Genomic DNA, 20445 nt, shown 5'->3' with positions numbered 1-20445 from the left:
GTTCAAGCCAAACTCGGGACGCTAAGTTTAGATTGTCTTTTTGTTTTGCAAACAGTGTTACATAAAGTAATCTCAAATATAGACAAAATAAAGAATATCACGTGGCCAGTATTTTTAATTGCTAGGCCATCTTTCCTAAAAATTTGCTACTTTTATGTCACACAAATGATGTAGAAAACTGTCAAACGCTTAGCTTGAAAACTCTAAATCTAGTGATAGTTTATCTTCTGCACTATGTAAGCTACAAGGCTACTTTATTCTTTATAATACATTATCATGCAAAACAAATAACTCAATAGACAGAAAAAATATCCGACAAAACAGTATTATAATTGGTAATGTTCTACAAAAAATGCACAGATTTTCCAGTATTTCTTATAACATTTTATATATTAAAGCACGACATACATTTATAATGTAACTTACCTTGAATCTTCTTTTTTGCAGAGCGTTTCTGTGCTTGAAAATAATCTTTTATGTCGTGTAATTTTCAAAAAGTTCATTTCTTTATGAAATTTCCCAAATAATCACTTGACAATAAATGTTTATATAACTATCCAAATTCCTGGTCGAATTTCGTTCAATAAAAAACTTTTAGTTCCCACCTAGAATGTGTAATACCAGAAACGCAAAACAATGTCTGAAGCAAGTTACGGTTCATTGATAAAAGACAACCGATATTGTTCGGCGAGTATCGGGAAACGTGTTAGTTTAGGAACTCGTAATACCATTCAGACTTGACAGTCTAAGAAACTTTATATAATAATTGCTTTGCAAATGTTAAAACGGTTTTATATTCAATGTTATCAAACAAATTTCAAATTATGCTTCCTGAATAGTCAACCAAGTAGTAAAATGAATCAATTAAAGTTTTTAATAATTCACCGCATACTAGACGTCACCGTGATTCTGGTTTTATTTTTCTTTTAGTTCAATTAGACAAACCTTCCACGTAACATGTATATATATTTCATTTTGTAAAATATTACATTGTATGAAACATTAAAAAGGTCTGGATAATAATGAAATCAACGTGTGTATTGCAACAAAAGTTCTCTTGTATGACAATCGTCAGAAAATAAAACTTTTGTGATTAACCTTTGACTTTGTATCGTTAACATATTTAATACTTTTTATATACATACATTTTGTGGCAAAGATAGGGCGTTCGGATGTTAACTAAAAGGTTTGCTGCACAAGCTCAGCCAGGGATTGGTTTAAATTTTCCATTTTAACATATATACCGGCATCTGTTAGTAAATATGATTTGATCATGCGACGGATTATTCATTTTATAATGTGTGTGCAATTTACCAAGGAAACGCGAACTTCATTATCATAATATGGTTTGATTCAGAATCGCTTATGTTTATAAAAACTAAACTGTTACCATTTTGAAATAGAATTGTACCAGGTAAAAAAAGTAATATTCAACATTATTCTTTATCCATTATTAACATCCAATCACTGCAGCTTTAAGATTGTAACACGTGTCTATCTAATATATTTCCATACTGTACCAATGTAAAATGTTCTTAATGGATAGATGAGTACATTATTACAACCTTTACCACTATCTATCTTAGCGTAAAATGGTGACGAGTACGAACCTGGTAGTCTCATTTCAATAAAGAACAGCCTAGACAGACACCTTACAGGTGTTTGCCAAGCGGAACATTTTTAAGCAGTTATGGTACTGATAAGCATAGAAAGTTACGATGGGGATACATCACTATTCATGAGCATGTAACCAGGTCAAGGTATATGGTGTTTGAGTAGAGAGATATACAAAGACGAGGAAGAATCCTGATAATACAAGAAATATTAAACCAAAAGTGTGCGAGGTAAAGGTCACACAGGTATCAGTTCTGTTAATTTACTAATATGTAATTATTCTAATGCACTATGTTATTTTTAACACAATCCTATTTCAAACCTTATTAAATGCCTTATACTGTAACATTTAAGATTAAATCTCTACGAGTATTCACTTAGAGTTGTTTTAAATTTAATGGAACTGGATGAATTTAATATGATATCAACCTTCTAAGATGTTTATAGATTAGATCTAGTTTACTCTTATATATTTCTTTCAATTATTGTGTGGAAATGCAATTACGTTATTAAATTCAGCTTCATGCGCCATAAAAATGGAATGTTATAATGTTTGTTTGTTTAATTAATTTTGCAAAGGAAATAAATCATGTTACAGCAAATATACAGCCAAAGCCATTGTCATTGTGTTTTAGTTAACACTTCAAATTAGAAGTAAATTTTATAGTTTACCATTTTAACTTTTGTGCTGCATGTTAGTAATACCTCATTTGAATAACGAATTTATTTCTTGAGGATGCCACTGTCAGTGTATAATCAAGACGCATTTTATCTGTAAGCTTATCAATCATGGAGCAAGAGCTCATTTTGGCAACAAATACAAAAGCATCAAACAAATGGCAGGGCTAGCAGGAATACTTGGAGAAAAAACTAACCATCCACAGTGAATAAAAAAACAGTAAGACATCTGAAGGAGGCATATTGTGAAAACGGTTACATAATCCAAATACAGGCCATAAAACATATAGTTCCTTCATTTATAAAGTTCTTTGCCCACTAAATTTGAAAAGTTGAAATTTGAAATTGAACAAAAAGGCGCTTATCCGTAACCAGCGCAATGACGTCATCCTAAGTATGCAACTCATTCATAAACGCGCTAAAATGACGTCGTTTTAAACATACAAGAATGATTAATCAAACACTGATGTAAACACAATACAATCCAGCGTGAGACGTAAGTTTTAATTGTTGAAAACTTTATAAAATATTTTGTCTTATTATTTCTTTTGTTGTATACTTTCTTTATCTTAACAGTAGAGTGCGAAATCGAACAGCGTCATACGAAACTCGGCACTGACAGTTATCTCCACTTGAAAAAATAGCATTCGTGATCTTCCTTATTTCATCTTGTAGGAATCGAAATAATATCGGTCTGAGCGGTGTTAATCGGCTATTAAACACCGGTTTTGTCGTTTTAATGCGAAAAATGTATTCAATTATGTCGTTTTGGGCGTTCTTTGTGGATTATTTTTATCCATTTTACATACGTTTTTAAGTATTTTTAAACATCTCTACCGAACAAAATAATTGTTGGACGCAAAATACCATTCTTAAGATAAGAGAGACATAAAGAATAAATAAAGAAATAGAGAATCCCTAAAGAATGTCCAAAAAGAAGTTGATATAGATGCATAGTGTACTGTATACAAGACAAAATTAAATTTGCTTGGTCTAGACTAAGTTTACTGCTCTGTTTACGATTTGTCAGTATTATATATCGAGTTAGTGGATACCAAAATGATCTAATTTCGGCAAATTTTATTTTAGGAAATGTCAATACACAGCAACGTTAACATGATTTATATCCTAAAGTACTATTAGATTTACATGTGCAAATGACAGTCACCTTGGGTCAAGCAGGTAATGAGTTGATATTTCATCTTTAAAAGTGTAATTCACTGAAAAAAGTATTGAATAAAACAATATACACGTTTGACTCAATATTTTCAGTGGGGAATATGCACATTTAATCAAAAAAATTAATGACATATTAGAAAATATGTTATAAATATTACATTCGTAAGACTTTTGTGAAATTTAAAGTAAACACTTGATGTCAAATGTAGAACTTAGGAGATTAAACATAGCCTAAAGTGTATCATTACCATAAAATTGTACTTTTCAAAAAGTTTTCTAACTCCATCCGTTAAATTAAATTGACACTATGCCCATCCAAGGGTTATATAGTGAGTGAACAGGCGAATATCAAAATAAGTTTTCATTTTGCCATAATTCCTTTTAATTTAATAATTTACTTCCCATAAACAATAAATAATGCACAGATCCAAATAAAAGTTTGTAAATATATATAACAATTCACCTCTAACGCTCAGTTTATAAAAAGAGTGGGGCAGTCTTTTTATTTTTAATGCAGATTAATAATTTTATCCAGAACGTTTTCTTATATAAACTTTTGGTCAAACATCATTTTAGCAGTCAATCTTTTAAAATATAATACCAATTCAGCTCAACTTGACTATGAAAATATTAGCATAATGCCACTTTATAAAAATATATAGTGTATTATATCGTTTTTACGCAAAGCAGTCAGACCTGTGAAAGACAGAAAGCTTTCGAAACTTTAATTTTGAACAGATTACTACTTTTATAGTACTTCCTCAAACTCACTAGAAAAAAACCCAACAAATCACGTTTGATGTTCATATCATCAATATCATATCAAGGTACGGGAGGTATGAATTCATAGGGACAACACTGGAACCGGTTCTGTGTTGATGTATACGTAACGAAAAACCGCTGATTACAGTTTTTGTTTGAATTTTAGTCGACATCTAAGACAATTATAACAAAAAATAACAAGAAACATTTCTCATATGAAAAAGAATATCATGCAATATGCATGTGCGGCATATAGATTAAACGTCAGATGTTACATAACACAAGTGCTTATATAAGGATTAATTAATTTTTATACTTTTGATTTTATTTTCTAATTATCCCGAACAAATATGACATCGCGAAAACACTTGATAAATGAACATTTTAGTATCATCTTATAGACAATGTAAACATAGCTTATGTGTTCTTATGTCATGGCCTTATTAGTTTGAAAACCTCTTTTATCATTACCATCTTGTTTCAATTTCATGTTCATGGTCTCGGCCAATTAAGTGTGTGAAATACACACTTGTGGTGTTATTTGCGACTTTCTTCATCGCTAATATTAAAAACGTAGGCAAAACATTGGTCGATGTTCGCCAGTTTAAGTAGCCAAAAAAGAAAAAAAATTATGGATCGCAAATGCAGACCATGGCGAAGTAAATGTATAATGCAAAAATTATCTGTAAAATGAGTCTGGGCTTACATTTAACACCTTTTAAACATCTATTTTATGATCACAGCGTCAACTGCCTTAACAACATTCAGAGACAACATAAATTAAAAACCTTCGTATTATAATGGTAACACCAATAAAAGAATAATTTCAAGGATGTTAAACAATTTAAAATCAGTCTTCCTTTACAAGGTCTACTTTGTTTTTCATATGTCCTATTAGTTAACCGATTGTTTCACTCGTTATGTTGTTAATTTTAGGAGATCTTACAATATATTAATAATTCATCAATATATCGTCTCTGTGACGCAATCGGTAAGCGCTGTGGCGCAATCGGTAAGCGCGTTCGGCTGTTAACCGAAAGGTTGGTTGTTCAAGCCCACCCAGGGACGAAAATTATATTAATAAATGCTGTCGCGTTCTTTTAACAATATTTCTTCAAAATAAAAGAAATTTGCATGATCTTTCATTGTTTTGCCACCATTAGTACATTCTGCACCACATGAGATGCAAACATTATGTTCTTTATTTTAAATAAACACTTAATCATGAAAAACAAAAAAAGAATTCATCTACAGAAACATGTCCAATAAAATTAAATTATTTTAATTATAAGAGGTACGCCAATTTAAGGTATTGTTCTACAAACTATGCTCGTACTTTTTGACAGTTTTTTTAGTTCTGTTTTAGAGAATGTTTGTTTTAAAACACGACAAACATTCATAATAAAACTAACCATAACTCTTCCTTTTTGCAGAGCGCTTCTGTGCTTGAAAATAATCTTTTATGTCGTGTAATTTTCAAAAAGTTCATTTCTTAATTAAATTCCAACGTAATCCTGCAATAGTGTAGTCTAATTTTACTTCACTTGACTCTGGCAGAAGAGAAGATTTCGTAATACAATCCACATTTCTGATCGAACTTTGCCCGACAAAAAAAAACTCTTAAGTTTTTACACTGACTCTTTTCTAACACATACGTAAAACCAAATGTCTTGAACAAGTTATGGTTCATTGATATAAGACAACCGATATTGGTCGGCGAGTATTGAGAAAAATGACAGATAGAGAGTTCGTTGATATTATGTATTTATGGTCTAAGCAATTCTATTATTTCGAAATCTGATTCTGTAACATCAGTTTCTGGTAAATGTCGCTTTGCATTTCCAAGAAATCATTATTTAGAATAATTATGATTCATGTTTGAAACACTTCGTACATACATGTTCATATAGAAAACATACATCATTGGTCTTTATACATGCCTTCTATACACTTCCGTGCATTTTTCTATTATTTGCATCAATAGATTGCAATACAATATATTTGTTTGCTGCAGGATAAAGGAAAGTTCTTGCAAATATTGAATTAAGATAATAACGTTAAGCAACAGTTATTATGTTTGTTTGATTGGGTTTTACGTCACATCGACACAGTATAGGTCATATGGCGACGTTCCAGCTTTACTGGTGGAGGAAGACCTCATGTGCCCTTCCGTACATTATTTCAACTAAAATACATAAAAAGACAAAGGTAGTTCATCTTTTGTCATTATCAAAACTTAAAAGAAGCTGTTAGAACATCGATTAAGCAAATAACAAAACTTTAAGCCGTACTAATTCATTCATGTCGTAAAGTATTATATAGTTTATAGAGTAACTTAAAATATTATTAAAGGTCAAATGTTTCAGTTACGCTATCATTTCTATTTTTATGTCTTTATATATACATGTCTTTTTGGCAAGAATATGATTGTAATGCGTATACAAGAAACGTATACCAAAAGTATAAAATATCTTGTGAAATAGCAATAGTCTATAAATTGTTCACGGGCAAAGATATATTCATATAATGGAAACACAATAAAATAGTTATGAAAACTGTACAGAACAGATTCGAACTTCACAATGTTGTCTTAGAAACTTTATGAAAACTTGATTGAACGCTTTAACAGAAATTTAGCTTGTATGTATAAACTCAATCATAAATGCAACATCACTGCAGTGGGTGTTACACTGTATGGTTGGAAAGTTGGATTTCGAACATGTAATAGTTTTAAAAATCATTACGTACACATTTGTTTAAAGCATTTGCCATCGACAGCTAGTGAAAGCTTGTTGGTGTAAGCGTACTTACGGATAAGTATAAATATAAGATTTTTACATTTTATATCTTTATCGACATTTGGTAGATGGTATACTTTGAGTGTGTTTCGTTGTTAAACAATAGAATTATAGTTCAAGATAAAACGGAATTCAACGTATCAAACTGTAATGTTAGTAATATATTCATTCAATTTACCGTGTTACTGTTTTCGGAAACTAGTGTTTACATTTTACATACGGTGTCAAAACAGCTTAATGTATCTCTTAATATCTCTATCAAACCAAATTTTTCAACAAACGTTTTGGAAGTGAAAAACAACTTTTGTAAATAGTTATATAAACCCCTAAATTAAATTTATTTTGTCTAGACTAAATGTATTGCTCTATTCACGATCAGCCAGTATTATTTACCGAGTAAGTGCATAACAAAATTACCTTATTTCGACAAATCTTACTTTAGAAAAGGTAGAAAAACAGTATCTTTAACCTTGAAGTCTATACAAAAGGTAAAAATGTTTGAAATGAATAAATCATGATATCTATAGCGTATTAACCCTTCACGTACAAAAAATGCCAAGCTTCAAATTTGGGACAGCCCATTCACAATTTAAGAAATTCAATATGAAAATACAAAATTTGAGACATTAGAAGTATAGAACCTTGTTAGACTGCATGTATGTACAGACTGGCCTGGCTCTACACTGGTAGCAAAGGCTAATCATGTTCAACCTTTGCAAAGCAAATGTTGAACCTTGTCGTAAACAATATGAGATTTTTTTTAGAGTTAGAGAAATGTATTGTTTTATTATTCATATAACTTTATCAGTAAAAGAAAGAAAGTATTACTGTTAACTTGAACTTTTACAAGCTTTGTTTATAGTTGACCCTCTTAATAGTTTCTATTTATTTTTTATTTAAAAAATACTTATTAAAATGCTAATAAAGATATTAAATTTAACAAATACATCTAATTGTTTAAAATAGTATTATTGAAACTGAACAGAGAAGAGAGCATTCAAAATCATCCAAATAATTAAAAAGTTAACTTTAAATAAATACCCTGAATGAAAATAAACATGGTTTTGTTATGAATAAGACGTAATTGTTATTTAAAATAAACATTTTTGTTACATAAATAGCGTTATTGTCATCTGGCAAACGGAAAAAAACAACATTATTATATAAAACACACGCACTAATATTACACCACAAATGTTTAGAAAACATAGCCTTATGTATATGTATGAGGGTAAATGTATTTCTCTGTATTGTGTGTCGAAATTGATATTTTATCAAATAGATTTGACAAGACTTATTTGGAAAATGCTATGCTTTTTATGTGTACCGAGATTATTTTCTAGAGTTTTCGAAAATGTACTTAAGCATTGTCCTTTATCGTACGAACTGTATAAGATTATAAAAGTACGAAGTATATACCATAAAAATTAAATAATAAATTCAGGAGCCATGTCTTGTGGTGAATTAATTCGCGTGAATTCAAACATTTCGAATCTATCACGTAAATTATACACATTTATTACATAGAAATACAAGTATAACGCATAAATTATATAACATTTGCGCGAATCATATAAGGACAATAACGAAAATCTTTAATTGATACAAAAGTGTATGCACACTGAATGTAATTAGATGCTTTATATTTTTTACATCTAATAAAATATGTTATACGTATTGTCTCTGCGGCGCAATCGGTTGGTGCGGAAAGGTTTTGGAATATTTTTATATCAGATTTGCAAACAGTGGTATCACTTGTTCCACATAAAAGTTACTATAAACCTCTATTTCTAGACGTGCCAGCAGTAAAGGTTTCTAACTCCAAGTTCTAAGTTCTTATATTTTTAGAATAAATATAGTGTATTATATCGTTTTACGCAAAAACGTTAGACCTGTGAAAGACATAAAGCTTTCGAAATTTGAAACACTTTTGACTCTTTTTTTTTTTAATTTCGTTTTCAATTTGGGCCGAAATCTAAGACAATGTATTCAATAATAACAAAATACTATGAAACATTGCTCATATTAAAACAGTTTTATTCAATATACATGTGCGCCAGGTAGATAAATCTGCAAATGTTAAATAAAACAAGTTCTTATATCAGGGTTAATAATATTTTAAACTTTGTATAATTCTTTTTTTCTTTCTAATTATGCCGAAAAAAATGGCATCGCGAAAACACATGATAAATGAACATTTTCATATCATCTTGTAGACAATGTCAACATAGCTTTTGTGTTTTTATTTCATGGCCTTATTAGTCTCAGAACCTTTTTTATCTTTACAAACTTGTTTCTCACTTACATTTTCGTGGTCTCGGCCAATTACCTAAATAATTTAACACCTGTTTGAAATTCACAATTGTGGTGTTATTTGAAACTTTCTTCATCGATTTTTACTCCTATTATTAATATTAAAAACATAGACAAAACATTGGTCTATGTTCGCCAGTTTCAGTATCCAAAAAAGAAAACTATTTATGGATTTAAAAAAAGTTATCGCAAATAGAGACCATGGCGAAATAAATGTATGATGCCAAAAATTATCTGTAAAATGAGTCTGGACTTTTGAGAAACTTTTTAAACATCAATTTTATGATCACAGCGTCAACTGACTTAACAACATTCAGAGACAACATAAATTAAAAGCCTACGTGTTATGATGGTAACACCAATAAAATGATAATTTCAAGGACGGTAAACAATTTAAAATCAGGGTCTACATTGTTTTTCCTATGCCTTATTAGTCAACCGATTGTTTCACTCGTTATGTTGTTAATTCTAGGAGAACATGTTTTATTATAGATGAAATGGCATCCTTAAGTCAAGTCATTAACATATTAATCATCACATGAAAGGAAATACTCAATGCTCTATTATTTAAATAAGAAATTTCGAAAGCGAGGAAGAAATGTCTGATATGAAACGTAGTTGCCATATTTCTATATCAAATTATTTAAGCATATTGTAATATTTGAAAAGATGTAAAACACAAGTTTGTTTTTTTGCAAACGGTTTTTATCTGTTATTCAATTTATTTTATTTGGTTGATTACCTTGTCATGAATCACTTGATCACTTTATCTTAGTTGAAGTATTTGTGAACGCTTATCTTCAACACAATCTAAAGAAAACCCTTGACATATCAGAGCAATAAAACAGAAAAAAGAGTTAAGTCATTTTACGAGAGATAGTAAAATGTCCAATACCTCTCATTTTCCCCTGACATTCTATAAATGATCTCATAGGACACAAAAGTTCAAATAATGGATATTTCACAAAACCTCAATATAACCAAAACTTTGATATATTTTGGTCTTTTGTTATCCAATACAAATTTGCATTCAACCTAATTAAGAAATACAAAAAAATGGACATACAAATACATAAATACTATCAATATGTCATTGTGCAAAATATCTTCATTTTCAAATAAAACTTACTTTTAACATTTGCAATCGAACATTTAACATTAACATTTCAAAACTATAAGTTGGAAATAATGATTATTTTTTTAAATTGGTGTAATGTCGATACAATGTTAACTTTTTTAATAATATAACGGTAACTATTGCCTAACAGTTTGCATGAAATAAAAATGCGCCGGCTAAAACAGTATATACGCTATGGTGTTTTTATCATCTTACAATATTATAGATAATTCATTTCGCAGTAATATATCGTCTTTGTGGCGCAATCGGTTAGCGCGTTCGGCTGTTAACCGAAAGGTTGGTGGTTCAAGCCCACCCAGGGACGTTGCTATTTTCAATAGATTTAACTTTTATATAGCAAATACTGTCACGTTTATTTAACAATATTTCCTCAAAAGAAAAGAAATTAACAGCATCTTCAATTGTTTGTCAATATTTATGTAATAATTTATGTTATTTATATAATGGAAATCAAATAACTGAGATTTCAGTTAAATTTTTGCTACTTTTTTATAAAGCATATGCTGAAGATAACTGACAAATACCTTTTCATGGATCACTTTATCACTTTATTTTAGTTGAAATTTTAAGTAAAATGCGCCAGCTTAAACAGTATATAAACACGGTATGGTGATATCTAAAGCATGTTACAATATATTATTAATTTATTACAAGCAGATACATCGTCTCTGTGGCGCAATCGGTTAGCGCGTTCGGCTGTTAACCGAAAGGTTGGTGGTTCAAGCCCACCCAGGGACGTTAATTTTTTTTCATAGGTTTAACTTTTAATTGCAAATACTGTCACCATTTATTTAACGGTATTTCCTCAAAACAAAAGAAATTAACAGCATCTTAGATTGCTTTTCCAAATTTATGTAATAATTAATGTAATTTATAATGGAAATCAAATTAGTGAGGTTGCTACTTTTATATCAACCATATGCAGTAGATAACTGACACTCAATAGTTAGCATGGAATCTAGAGAAAGTCTATCTTTTGCACCATATGAGAAGTAAAAGGTATTACTTTATCTTAAATAAATACTTTATCATGAAAACAAAAAAAACTTCATCTTCAGAAACATGTCCAATTTTTAAGTACACGAGATACGCCGATATAAGGTATTGTTCTACAAACTATGCTCGTACTTTTTGAAGTTTTTAGTTCTGTTTTAGAAAATGTTTGTATTAAAACACGACAAACATTCATCATAAAACTCACCTTGTCTCTTCCTTTTTGCAAAGCGTTTCTGTGCTTGAAAATAATCTTCTATGTCGTGTTATTTTCAAAAAGTTCATTTCTTGATTAAATTTTCCAACGTAATCCTGCAATAGTGTAGTCTAATTTTACATCACTTGACTCTGGCAGAAGAGAAGATTTCGTAATACAATCCACATTTCTGATCGAACTTTGTCCGACAAAAACTCTTAAGTTTTCACACCCACATACGTAAAACCAAATGTCTGGAACAAGTTACGGTCCATTGATAAAAGACAACCGATATTAGTCGGCGAGTATTGAGAAATGTGACAGTTTGAGTGTTCGTTAATATTATGTATTTATAGTGTAAGCAATTCTATTGTTTCGAAATCTGAGTTTCTGGTAAATGGCGCTTTGCATTTCCAAGAAATCATTATTTAGAGATATTTAGAAACATTTCGTACATGTACATACGCATACATTGGTAATCATACATACACTCTATACACTTTCTTACATATTTCCATTACTTGCAGTCATTATGATTTCAACATCTTGAAATACAATATTTTTGTTTGCTGCAGGGTAAAGGAAAGTTCTTGCAAAGGTTGGCCTTAAATAATAGTGTAAAGTAATACAAGTTCTTGTATTGTCATTGGAAGGGACAATCAGAAGAAATAGTCTAGCAATATCTATTATAATAAGAGTGAACGTATCATTTTTATATTTACTTATCAAAAATTCAAAACTGAACTAAAATACAAGACAACAAAAGGTAGTTCATTATTTATCAATATTAAAACGTATTAGATGCTGTTAGAACAGCGATTAAGCAAATTACAAAACCTAAAGCCGTGGAACTAATCATCGGTATCGTAAAGTATTATATTGTTTATAGACAACAAATATCGCGTAACTAAAATATTTATTGGAGGTCAAATACAATGTATTTCAGTAACGCCATCATTTCTCATTTTTTATGTCTATATATTTTGTGACTTTATCTGCAGTAAGATTTGTCGAAATTATGTTTTTATACAAATATACATTGAGAAATGATCACTTTGCAAAAGAAACACATATCGTTTTTGTCCAAAGAATATGGATACAAATGGTATAACAGAAATTTTAACCAAAATTATATAGAGGATATTTGTTTAGTTCAGTGTAAGATCGGAATATATTTCACCGAGTGAGCACCAAAAGGTATATTTCACGAGTGGCGCAGCCACGAGTGAAATATGAACTTTTGGTGTTCACAAGGTGAAATATATTTCGATCTTACACTAAACTAAACAAATTTTCTTTTTATTATATGCAAAGAAACGTTTTAAAAAGACATTAAACCTAATATTGAATGAAAAGCGCGCCAAATAATAATACAACGTGACGTCATTTATGACGTCACGTCATTAAGTTGGTACCCAGTTCTGTGCACGCTGGTATTTTACTGAAACAACGTAAGGGGCTTAAATTCAAAACAGTGAAATTATCAAAGTGGTAATTTCACTGTTTCAAACAGTGAAATTACCAGTTTTAAATCACTGATATATTTCTATAAACCACCGAAAAGCATGTAATAAAAAATATTTTGTGAATGTAAATAACCTATAAATTGTTCATGGGAAAATATATACATATATGTATCCATATATAGTTAATGGTTACAGAATAAAATCGTTATGTACAGTGTATAGGCCTATATCGTACTTCACAATGTTGTCTTAGAAACTTTATTCAATAATTGTTTAGCAAACGTTTAAACGATTTAATATTTTGAAAGCTTTACTACAAATATCAAACATAATTTAAGCTTGTATTTCTTGAAGCAAAATCGTAAACTCAATCATACATGAAACGTCACTGAAGTAGGCGTTAGTATTTGTAAATACACTGGTTGGACTTCGTCCTAGCTAAAAAGCACACGTAATAGATTTTTAAAACAATTTCTATGTACAAATTTGATAAAACCATTTTTTATCAGCAGCGAGTTCGGCGGTTTACTGAAAGGTTGGTGGTTAAAGCCAATTTTGGAATAAGTTTAGACATTACATTTTTATTTTTTTTACATCTTTACCGGCATTTTGGTTGAAGGTACGCTTAGAGTGCGTTTCGTAATTGACCAAAAGGACGGTAGTTTAAGTTAAAAGAAAATTCAACATATCAAACAGTAACGTTTAAACATATATTTACTCATTTTGATGTGTTGCATGTGAGGTTTGCTGTTTTCACAAACTAGTGTTTACATTATACATACGGTGTCAAAATACCTTGGTGTATATTTTAATATCTCTACCAAACCAAGTGTTTCAACAAAATATTTGGAAGCGAAAAACGAACGTTTGTAAATAGGTATATCTACAGAGACCTAAATTAAATTCATTTGGTCTAGACTAAATTTATTGCTCTATTTACGATCAGCCAGTATTATCGAGTTAGTGCATAACAAAGTTTCGACAAATCTTACTTTAGATAAAGTCAATACACAGGACTTTTAACCCTGAACTACATACAAAGAAAAAAATGTTTGAGATAAATAATATATGTTATCTATAGCCTAATAACCCTTAATATACTCAATATGCCAAGCTTTAAATTTGGAACAATCAGTAAATTTCACGTATGTACAGGTTGATTTGACTCTACATTGGTAGTAAAGGCCAGTCATAAACCCTTGCAATGCAACTGTTGAACTTTATCATAACTTTAAGTTCTTGAGATTCTTTAGAGTTAGAGAAATGTATTATTTTATTGTTTATATGACTTTTGGACACGAAGTAGTTGTCATTAAAAATACATTTATGTTACTTACATGACGTCATTGTCATGTGACAAAAAAAAACAGTATTACATAAAACACATGCTCATATGTTAGATCAATAAAACATAGCCTTCGTAGGTGAGGATAAATGTAGGGCAAATGTCGAGCATGGTGATAAAATGTTCTCTAAATTGTTATTTTATTGAATAGATTGACAAGACTTATTTGGAAAATGCTATGCTTTTTATGTGTACCGAGATTATTTTAAAGAGTTTGAGTCCTTGATACAAGTATACAAACTCTGGAAAATCAAACAATATTGTCTGTTTGTTTCAGCAAAAATAAAAACTATTAATACTGATATATTAAATAAAGATATGTGTTACATCTCAAATTATCAATGGCGTGACGTGACTAATTCATGAACTCTAATAATTCGTCATACAAGTAAACTATGATCATAAATGTTTTTATGACGTTGAACAATGGTTGTCACACGGTAATCAAACGAATGCAGGTTGTAAAATCTGAAGACTTAACATTATCTTTTATTGTTGGTCGAATTGTAATATTTTATTAAAGCTGAAATGAATCAATATATGTAGTGGAATGCGGTTGTCATGTACTTCTTAGTATTTAATTATTATAAAATTTGATTAAGTCATATTGAAACCACTCTATCTGAAGTGATGTAATTACGAGTACGTATTGTAAACAATTTCATGATGAAACATTGACATGTAGTTGCTCCAACGACTGATGTTCATAATTCTATGATAAACTATTTTTATTGTCTTAAGATTTCATAATCATATCTCCTTATTTTATTTTCTTAAATACGTTTCAAAATTAATTGTAGCTAGATGCAAAACATTATTTCGAATTTCACATATCAGAAACGTGTGTATATATATTATTATAAAAAGTATTATGTTATCAATAACAGCGGGTGATTTTGGTGTATCATGAAGGGTGGTTTTTTATTTAACCGTCTCATATCAAAAACCATTCTATAAATGCTTCAAGGATTGGCAATACTAAATGACCAATAAAAATCAATGTTACTTAAAATACACAACGGTTTTCTGTTGTGGATTCTGACAATAGTCTTTCGACATGACCTGATTGATATTCACCAAAACCTTAGATAGTCACATTTTTGTCATGCAATAACATTATACTATTATAAGACCTTCCAAAACCATAATGTCATTCGACAGTTGCAGTTGTATTGATCATTTTAAAATCTTAACAGAAAAACGGTCATTTTGACTCAATGCTGGTAATAAACAACAATAAGTGTAAAAAGCCTAAAAAAGAGAATAGCATTAAACTTAAACAATATAGGCATATTTTACGATGACTGAATTGATGATAGAATATACATCTTCTCATGCAACTATTTGTATTCTGTATTTGTCTGATAACTAACGAAGAATATGCGACTATTCTATCAAAATTGTAATTTTCTGGTTAATGAATCAAGTAATGTAAGATATTGGTCTCTTATTTATTTTTTCAGCCGTAGGCGTTGTGTTTTCGCACGACTTCCGGGATATGGACGGCCTTTGTGACATTATTTATCGATATTTGACAGACAAATTATCCGTGTTTCATGTCATTACTTCATATCAGAAAATTATACGAATATTAAAATATGAAAAGATAATTAAAAATAAAGAGTTACTGCTGAAAATAAATTCTGACTTAAAAAAGTATAATTACAAATCATTTTATGTTTGATCATTAATGCGTGTTGATAATATTTTAATGAATTTGAATGTAACAATTGCATTCATTTTCTTACTCTTTCTACCTTGTTCAATATGTGTTTTCAACTGAGCACTCAGCATGAATGCAATAAGCTCCAGCTCTGGGCATTACAATGTCAATCTCCCTGGCCAGAAATAGGCAGGTATTCATTGCCCTATGTATAAAGGATAAAAATGGAATCGCTAAATAAGCCCAAAACTGTACAAATTGAAATATATTGGAGGTTCGGTCTGAAATTACCTAACAACGGTAAAAGCAAATTTACTACAACAGAGTTTTTCATTTAAGACAGACACTCCTTCTTATGAATATTACGTTAAAAATCAGAAATCATTTTTTGTCGAACATGCATTTTTCATTTTTTTAAATTTGTTAAATTGACAACCATATCCCACAATGTCAAACCATTTTTATGATAATATTTCGTGAAAGTATTACAAAAACAAATAAAAAGTTGTAAGTGATATATTTACGGTTATTTTAGGATTATCTTAACCTAGAAGTTGTATTTACAAGGTGTGAAAAAGGGGGAAAATACAAGTATATAATAATTCAAATCATTATACTGCGCGTTTTAACTGACATATATCGCCTTTATATCGCCTATATCTGGTAACTGGGAACAATAGTACAATAGTACAATATCACAAATAAGTTAAAACGATTTATGACAATAATATATATTATTCATTATAACGCTAAATTCAAATAGTGACGTTTATGTGAGCTATATACAAAACTGCTATCAATTTATGAAGTTTGTTCGAATGATGGTTATATTGCCTTTCTGTTTGTTCCTGGGTTTTAGGTTGTCCCAACAGAGTAGAGGTCATATGGCGTTTTTTCCAGCTTTACTGGTGGAGAAAAACCCTCGTAAACCTAGAAAAGGTGTTATGCTTAAAAAACTCGGCCACGGAAGCCCCTTAATATACATGTATATACTACAACTCACTGCAGTGTAATTTTATTAACTTTTTTCTAGTGGATTCAAACATTTTATAAAGTATTACGTAAAATGAACATATTTCTTACATAAATAAACATGATAATGCTTAATAACATTTGAAAGAATCATTAAAAGGACAATACTTTAAATCATACAAACGTCTTAAAATGGAGTCGTTTTTACATGGTTTACATCTTGTATATTTCATAAAGTATTTTATACATATCGTCTCTGTGCAATCGGCTAGCGCGTTCGGCTGTTAACCGAAAGGTTGGTGGTTCAAGCCCACCCAGGGACGTTACATAGTGTTTATTTTTCAATCATATTTACAGACAGTGGTGTCACCTCAAGCACGTTCTTTTTCCATATAAAAAATAATGTAAATTAATAAAACATGTAAGTAATCACGTTGGCTTTGGCTCAATACTCAACTAGACAGTTTATATTGTAGTATTCCAGGATCTATTCGCTGTTGCAGTGGTTGAACTGCGAAGTCAAAAATGTCTATTGCAAAGTTTTGTCAGGCTGTGATGCATTAATCTTGCACTTTCTGAAAATATTCTCTACGCATACCTATAGTGGCATGTTGCGGCTATTTTAAACCCGCGAGAAAATGTACCGTTTTATTATAAAATGCCGCGGGCAACTTACAAATCCACGAGAATTTCTGCCGAAATCGTACAAAATGTCGCGGGAAACGTATAAACCTCGATATTTTATAATAGTTGAGAACAATTTTGACTTCAGTGGCCAGTAGCGTCCATAGTGTGACCCTACATTTCGTCCATCGTTTGTCTATTAAAAGTCGAGGAACAGAAAGAAATCCGCGCCTTTTTTCAAATGTTGTAGAAATTCTACAAAAAAGTCGAGATGAAAATAATAAGCCGCGACTTTTTGTTACTCAACAACAAATTTTTCATAAAAGTTCGCGGCTTAAATGTGGTAGATTTTATACCCGCGACTTTTTGTAAGAAATCCGCGACTTTTTGCGTAGAGACATTACGCGGCACAAAAAGTCGAGTCTGAATCCTCAAACTCGACATTTTATAAGGTATGCATCACAACAAAATATCGCGGATATTAATAGCTGTAATCGGCTACCTAAAGTGGGCATTTGTTTGTGTGGCTTAATCTACCATGTTTACAGAAAAGTCGCGGTTTCCTTCTAAAACTGGACTTTTTTACGGCAGAAGCGTTACAGAAAAACTCAAGAGTCTCTATAAGCCGCATCATTTAATACAATTTTGACATTTTTTCAATGAATAAATTTTGCCAAGCATTATAGAAATAACGTTATGTATGGGCAATGATACATGTAAAATGATGTATATATCTCTATACTTTTTTTTCTTCTCTTCTTTGGTTGCCACTGCACAGTGGAAATATTACTCCTTTCAAGATATAAAATTCAATAGAGAAAAGAATAAGTGATATTTGAATCAATCTACATTTATTTTGATGATGATGTCTCACGAATAGCCAATGAGTTGACCTTTATCTCTTTTGTTTTCGATTTCGATAAAGACTGACTGTAAATTGGAGTACTATTCCCATGATTGCATATATATTATACTGTATTGTATTGAATAATTGTTTCTCCTCTACTGGAGAAGTTTTAAGGTTGAGTTTCAACCTTCTCCTATAGTTTAAATATTTGAAAAAGAGATGTACATTTTTGTATTATCATTATCATGCATTACTCTGTCATGTCATACATAGTATGTTTGTAACATGTTGTCCTCATGGGCTTATTTGCCTATTGGAAATGAAATAAATAAATTCTATAAATTCATAAAATATCGTAGATGCGACATTTTAACTGACGGTAAAATTTCTCGTTGCTTTTAAGTTGACGCTATCGACAACCATACATACCAGTAAATCACCATTGTCAAACTATTTTCATGGTAATATTTTGTGAATAGTATTGCAGAATTATTATTCTAGTGGTTTCAAACAATTTCGTAAATTGTACACAAGTATATATGCAATATAATGCATACTTAACATTTGCGTGAATCATGAAGCAGAACAATTAAATTAACTTTTTCAATGCTTAACGAGTCGTTAATAATCGTCAATAAAACAACTTTACAAACTACATTAAATAATAATAACGACAAACAACAGAATATTCGTATTGCTTGGGATAACTCAAAGATTGATGAACTTAATTATAATTTATCATTAAAGAGTAATGAAATACAAAATCTGACAGATATGATTAACACAACAAATAATATAAATGATATAACAGAACGCTTCATAAACATTCTAAAAGAGTCGGCATCTTGTATGATAAAATGTTCAATAAATAAAAAGCCGACCAAACATTTTAAAAATAACAAACAACCTTGGTTTAATTCGGAGTGTTATGATGCAAGATCTATGTTCAAAAGAAAAAGAAATATATTCTTACGTAACAAACACTGTGCTAATTCACGGCAAGAATATATTCAGGCCAAAACAGCATATAATAAAGCTAAACGTTTCAATAAAATGAAAATATAATAACGATGAAAAACAAAGGCTGGCAAAACTAAGTAAAAGCTAACCCAAAAGAATTCTGGAGAAAAATAAAAAATCAATATACAAAAAATAAAGGAACTGCCGATTTTAAATCATTATACAGTACCGAAAGTATAAATGAAAACGAAAATTTAAATGAATCTGTAAATGATGAATATCTAGACCAAATGATTTCTTATATGGAACTTAAAAATGCTGTTTTCTCACAAAAAAATAATAAAAGCAGCGGCTTTGATACTCTGCCAGCGGAGCTTTTTAAACATACGTTTACTCAAATTGCACCTTTTATGCTCCATCTATTCAACCATATATTTACTACCGGACAATATCCTGAATCGTTTGGCGAAGGAATAATAATACCTATAACAAAGGAGGGGACATAGAAAACCCACAAAATTATAGAGGAATAACTCTAATTAATATTATATCAAAGATCTACTCTCAAATTCTATTAAACCGCTTGACGAACTGGACTCAAACAAACGAAACAATCATTGAAAATCAATTTGGCTTTCAGGCAGGTAAATCAACAATTGATTGCGTCTATATATTACATTCAATTATAGCTAAAACTTTATCGTTAAAGAAAAAATTATATTGTTGTTTTATAGATTTCGAAAAATGCTTTCGATAAAATTACGAGATCTCATTTATTTCATATAAACTAATAACAGAAAATGTAAGCTCCGATTTGTTAATTCATAAGAGCTATGTATAATACAGTGAAAGCATGCGTAAGATATAAATCAGAAAACTCAACTTTTTTTCACGTCA

The 20445-nt window shown here is 30.1% G+C and overlaps 2 non-coding genes across 2 annotated transcripts; both read left to right on the top strand.

The window, feature by feature from the left end:
- The first annotated feature begins 10712 nt into the window (after window positions 1–10712).
- Trnan-guu (transfer RNA asparagine (anticodon GUU)) lies at window positions 10713–10786 on the top strand. Its single transcript has one exon. It is a non-coding gene; the product is annotated as a tRNA-Asn (tRNA).
- Window positions 10787–11146: 360 nt separating this feature from the next.
- Window positions 11147–11220, top strand: Trnan-guu (transfer RNA asparagine (anticodon GUU)). The gene has a single exon. It is a non-coding gene; the product is annotated as a tRNA-Asn (tRNA).
- Window positions 11221–20445: the final 9225 nt, after the last annotated feature.

This window comes from Ruditapes philippinarum, unplaced genomic scaffold (assembly GCF_026571515.1).
Source record: "Ruditapes philippinarum isolate M1 unplaced genomic scaffold, ASM2657151v2 ctg792_1_1_1_1, whole genome shotgun sequence".
Taxonomy (NCBI): domain Eukaryota; kingdom Metazoa; phylum Mollusca; class Bivalvia; order Venerida; family Veneridae; genus Ruditapes; species Ruditapes philippinarum.
This window is presented reverse-complemented; position numbering and strand designations above follow the sequence as displayed.